The 6,000-nt window shown below is 42.6% G+C and overlaps 1 long non-coding RNA gene across 1 annotated transcript in view; it reads left to right on the top strand.

Annotated features, from left to right (window-relative positions):
- Positions 1–4,646: 4,646 nt before the first annotated feature.
- Positions 4,647–6,000, top strand: part of LOC144218666 (uncharacterized) — a 68,136-nt gene continuing 66,782 nt past the window's right edge. The window contains exon 1 of the long non-coding RNA XR_013331214.1: positions 4,647–4,729. This is a non-coding gene — a long non-coding RNA (uncharacterized LOC144218666). The remainder of the gene's footprint in view (positions 4,730–6,000) is intronic.

Raw genomic sequence — 6,000 nt, 5'->3', positions numbered from 1 at the left:
ATCCCAGACTTCAGCCGCCCTCCCCTCCCAACGTGCCCCCTCCCCAGGATGCCCCCTTCTTGACAAGTCCCTCCCCTCCGCGACTGGTTCCCTCTGCAGAATGCCCCCTCCCAGACAAGTCCCTTCCCTGACAGGCCCTCCTCCCGGATCAGCCACCTCCCCAAGACGCCCCCTTCCAGGACGCCCCCTCCCCAACAATCCTACCCACGGACGCACCCCCTTCCAGAAGTGCCTCTGCCCCGCCCCTCGCTAACAAGCCTCCCTCCCCAAGACGCCTTCTCTGGGCCAAGCTGCCGGGAGGGCTTTCCCCAAGGGGCGCTGCATCAGAAACGTTGTTTTTTCTTCTTTTCTTTTCTTTTCTTTTCTTTTCTTTCTTTCTTTTTTTTTTTGTCAAATGTGTCCTTTCCTAGAAAAAAGGCAAGCCTGACTATGCTTAATCCCATGTTAGTCACGTTTTCAAGGATTTCACAAAAGAGACAAAGTTATGCAAAACAAAACAAAAAAATACAGCACCCACCCAACTTCTAAACCCACGACACAGGGCTGTCCTAGGAAAGGGGAGTGCTTATCTATCAGGTCTTTCTAAAATGCTTTTACTCAGGGTTCATTGTGTGAAATAGGGCGCCCCTCAGAAGCTGGGTTTGCCCACCTGAATATTTGGTACTGTAGAACCTGAAGCTTCCCATGGTGCTGGTGCGGAGAACAGGGGTGCGGACCTCTGTAAAATTTGGCAGTGTAGATGGAAAGCCATAAAAGTATTCATACCCTTTGACTCATTAATCTCTTTCTGGGAATGTATCCCAAGGAAACAGTTCAACAGCAGCAAAAGTAAAAAAAAAAAAATGCTATGGGTTCATCAATGTGTTATTTGTAAAGCTGGTAAGCAAATCTTTCTAAGTGAAAAATAGGAATATACAAGTCACTTGGAACTGGGTTGGAACCCACCATGGTCACCCACAAACCTTAAGCGAATGTCTTGACCTCACTGCATTTCCCTTTTTGTGTCTGGAAAGTGGATAATCCCACCACTCAGAGGGCTTTTGTCAGAATTCCAGGAGACAACCTGTGAAGCATCTTGTTCAGGGTTTGGGTTGAGGAAGAAAAGAAAACATGTTTATTTTCCTTCTTTCTCCATCCTTAACAGAAGTGAGGGTCGGGGATATTTCAAGTCACATTTGTAAATACGGAAGAGCAGGTATCTGGTGGTTAAGAGCCTGGGATTTTTGAGCACTTCAGTCTTGGATTCAATCAGATTCCCAGCTTCCCCACTTATTTCCTAGCTGTGTGATCTTGACAACAGAATGAGAGACATAACAGAGCATACCTACCCCATAAATGTTGTGACAGTTAAATGAGGCAATATATCAACATGTTTATGTGCCTGGCATGTAATAAGCACTCAATAACTGTTAGCAATTATTATTATTATTAAATAGTCCTTAAAACTGGAAATAACTTCATTACCCTAACATATTATAATAAGCCAGTGAATCATTCAGTGGACTATGACGCAGTTTATTTAAAAAGAGTAAGAGAATCAATATCAACTAATGAGGAAGGATGTACAGGAAAGTGCAGAAAGAACATTGCATCCGTCTGGATAAATGACCTAAATATGAAAAATCAGAAGGAAAAATATGAGGTGAATGTTTCAGGAAAAGCCTTGTATAGTCTTGGGGGTAGGGAGAATCTTCTCAAGAAGCCAGGAACCCTTGAGCATGAAGGAAAAGACAGATTAGACCAGATAAGATGTTTAAATGTGTATATGGTAAGAGACTCCAAAATAAATCTAGAGACAGCAGTAGGCAGGGGGAAATATTTGTTATGTAAAAAAAAGATAAAGGGTTCCTGTCCTTCGTATCCCTTTTGATCCCTCATGTGGAATCCCTGTAAATAAATTGGAAGAAGTCAAACAATAGAAAAATGTATAGCATCGCTTCACAGAAGAGGAAACGCAAACGTGAGAAAGCAAACAGCCCTCCCAGTTGCTGGGGAAATGCAAATAAAAATATAAACTAAATACCACTTTTCACCGAGCACTAACTGTCAAAGTACAAGTGGGCATGTCTTTTGCCCCATCAATCCACTTTCAGAACTTTATCCATAAAACCTATCCATAAAAAAGTATTTCTTACGGTGGTGTTCTTTACAGTGATAGGCTCAGTGTCTGCCCCTAGGGCATCGGTGGATAATTCGCTTATATCCAAACTGGGGAACACTGTGGACTGCGAAGAAGGAGCTTGTTGAAGGAACAAGTGTTGGTGAGGATGTGGAGAAAAAGGCACCCTCCTGCACTGTTGATGGGAATGCAAACTGGTGCAAGAAATGCAAACTGGGGAAGACAGTATGGAGGTTCTCAAAATTAGAAATAAACTTACCATATGGTCCAGTAATTCCACTACTGAGTATTTACCCATAGAATACAAAAACCCTAGGGCACCTCAGTGGCTCAGTCAGTTAAGTGTCTCTCTCTCTCTCTCTCTCTCTCTATTTTTGAAAGAGAGAGAGAGAGAGAGAGAAAGAGACAGAGTATGAGCAGGGGAGGGGCAGAGAGAGAGGGAGACATGGAGAAGCAGACTCCAAGGTTCGAGCTGTCAGCACAGAGCCCAACACAGGGCTTGAACTCATGAGCTGTGAGATCATGACCAGAGCCAAAGTTGGATGCTTAACTGACTGAGCCCCCCAGGCACCCCAAACATCTGACTCTTGATATCAGTGTAGGTCATGATCTCACTGTTCGTGGGTTCAAGCCCCACATCAGGTTCTGTGCTGACAGTGCAGAGCCTGCTTGGCATTCTCTCTCTCTTCTTCTCTCTGCCTCTCCCCCACTCATGCACTCTCTCTCTTTCACACTCAAAATAAATAAACTTCAAAAAAAAAAGAATACAAAACACTTATCCAAAAAGATTAAATGCACCCCTGTGTTTATGGCAGCATTATTTACAAGAGGCAAAATATGGGAGCAACCCAAGTGTTCACTGATAGATAAATGGATAAAGAAGATGTAGTGTATATATACAATGGAATAGTACTCAGTCATAAAAAATGTAATCTACCCATTTGCAACAACATGGATAGATCTAGAGAGTATAATGCTAAGTGAAATCAGTCAGTCAGAGAAAGACAATCACCACATGATTTCACTCATATGTGGAATCTAAGAAGCAAAACAAATGAACAAAGGAAAAGGGAGACAAGCCCCCAAATAGACTTAATTCTCCAGAACAAACTGATGGTTACCAGATAGGAGGCGGGTGGAGGGACAGCTGAAAGAGGTAAAGGAGATTAAGAGTACACTGAACATGATGAACACAGAGTAAGGCAGACAATTGTTGAATCACTATGTTGTACACCTGAAGCTAATAGAACACTATGTGAACTATATTGGAATTTTAAAAAAAGGAATAAGTTCATTGAATCCATATGCAGTGACTTGTGGGGTTGTCTGTGATATTGTTAGGCAAGAAAAGGCAATTGTGCAGTAGTNGGGGGGCGCCCTGGGTGGCTCAGTCAGTAAAGCGTCCGGCTTCAGCTCAGGTCATGATCTCACAGTTCGTGAGTTTGAGCCTTGTGTCCAGCTCTGTGCTGACCACTCGGAGCCTGGAGCCTGCTTCGAATTCTGTGCCTCCCTCTCTCTCTCTCTGCCCCTCCCCTGCTCCTGCTCTGTCTCTCTCTCTCAAAAATAAATAAACTTAAAAAAAAAAAACCCAAAAACCAAGTGTGTGTGTTTGTGTGTGTGTGTGCAAGCTTCCAAGCCTTCGCCAGCGTAAATATTTGGTTATGTCTGAGCCTAAGGAAAAATGTGAAAAAAAAGCAGTAAGTGGTTTTGCCCATTTTTCTTTTCTCCCTCCCCAGTTTTGTTGAGCTATAATTGACATATTGTGTATGTTTCACGTGTACAACATAATGAATTGATACACACACACACACACACACATGATCCCCACAATAAGTTTATAACAGCTGTCACTTCACATAATTACAATTTTTTTTTCTGGTGAGAACTTTTAAGATCTACTCTTTGCCACTTTGAAGTATACAATACAATATTGCTAACTAGATTCACCATGTTGCACATTCGATCCCCAGGACTTATAGCTGGAAGTCTGTGCTTTTTGACCCCCTTCACTCTTCTCCCCCACCTGCCTCTGGTAACTACCGGTCTGTTTGCCCATTTTTCTCTGGTTTGCCATTTCCATTTCACTTGTAGAAACTCTGCATATGAGGGCTATGAACCCTTCCTCCTCTACATATGAGTCTGAAGGAAAGATTCCTGCCAGCCTATTCTGGATTGTTCTGTAAAGATGTGGCATTTCTGTGGTCTCCATCTGTCTGCAACTGTAGGCTTGTGGCAGCAGCATGTGCTATTGCAGTTTGGAAAATTTGCAGTTAAATACATTAGATCGCACACAACTAAAGAAGAGAGGTCACAAGGCAACATGTACCCTGTGGTTTAGTTTTTGTGAAGAGGAACAGCCTGTGTTTGTAAATATGTAGCAGAAGGGCCGGAAAGTGACGTGGCTGACCGTGCAAGATCACTTCTGAGCAGTGGCCTGTACAGAAGGGGATTTTTAGTGTTGCATGTCTATGCAATGAGCATTATTACTTTTGCAGTAATAATAGAGTGTTTCCCCCGCTGAAGCATACAGTGGTATTTGTGTATTGTGATGGCAAGTAGGAAGTGTGGATAAGAACCAGAAATTGGGGGGCACCTGGGTGGCTCAGTCAGGTAAGTGTCCGACTTTAGCTCAGGTCATGATCTTGAGGTCCGCGAATTTGAGCCCTGCATCAGGCTCTGTGCTGACAGCTCAGAGCCTGGAGCCTGCTTAGGATTCTGTGTCTCCCTATCTCTCTGCCCTTCTCCCACTCATGCTCTGTCTCTGTCTCTCTCTCTTGCTCTCAAAAGTAAGTAAATATTTAAAATAATTTAAAAAAGAAAAAAGAACCAGAAATTGGGTTAGGATGGTGGGAACCTCCTGTCCCCCTCTCACACGTATTTTTTTTCAGATTTGTGCTTCTTATTTTTTTATTGTGGTAAGAAATAGAACATAAAACTTACTATCTTAACCATTTTAAATGTTGAATACAGTGGTGTTGACTATATGTGTATTGTTGTGCAACAGATCTCTAGAACTTTTTCATCTTGCATAAGTGAAACTCTATACATGTTGAACAACTCCCTATGGGCCCCTCCCCTCAGCCCCTGGAAACCACATTCTACTTCCTGTTTCTATGAGTTTGATGACTTTAGATACTTCCTATAAATGTAGAATTATGCAAGGGGGCCTGGGTGGTTCAGCCAGTTAAGCATCCAACTCTTCATCTCTGCTCAGGTCATCAGGTCATGATCTCAAGGTTCGTGGGATTGAGCCCCCTGTTGGGCTCTGTGCTGACAGTGTGGAGCCTGCCTAGGATTCTCCCTCTACTTCCCTCTATGCACCTCCTCCTCTCTCTTTTTCTCTCTCTCTCTCTCTCAACATAAATAAGAACATTAAAAACAATTTTTAAAAAAGTAGAATCATGCAGGTTTTGCCTTTTTGATAGGGACTTATTTCACTTTGCATAATGTCCTTAAGGTTTATCCATATTGTAACGTATGACAAGATTGCCTTCTTCTTTTTTGAGGCTGAATAACCTTCCATTGTATGTACGTATTGCAATTTGTTTTGTCCTTCAATAGACACTTCGGTTACTTCCATCTCTTGGCTACTGTGAATAATGCTGCAATAAACATCAATATGCAGGGTGCCTGGGTGGCTCAGTAGGTTAAGCTTCTGACTCTTCGGCTCAGGTCATGATCTCACACTCTGTGAGTTCAAGCTCCAGATGGCCCTGCGCTGACAGTGCAGAGCCTGCTTGAGATTCTCTCTCTCCCTCTCTCTCTCTGCCACTCCCTCATTTGCTCTCTCTTTCTCAAAATAAATTAAAAAATTTTTAAATTAAAAAAACATGAATATGCGACTGTTTCTTTGAGATACTATTTTCAATTCTTTTGGATAT

Source organism: Crocuta crocuta, unplaced genomic scaffold (assembly GCF_008692635.1).
Source record: "Crocuta crocuta isolate KB4526 unplaced genomic scaffold, BGI_CrCroc_1.0 scaffold130, whole genome shotgun sequence".
In the NCBI taxonomy this organism is placed as follows: domain Eukaryota; kingdom Metazoa; phylum Chordata; class Mammalia; order Carnivora; family Hyaenidae; genus Crocuta; species Crocuta crocuta.
Note: the sequence above shows the minus strand (reverse complement) of the source record. Positions and strands in the feature narration are given on the sequence as shown.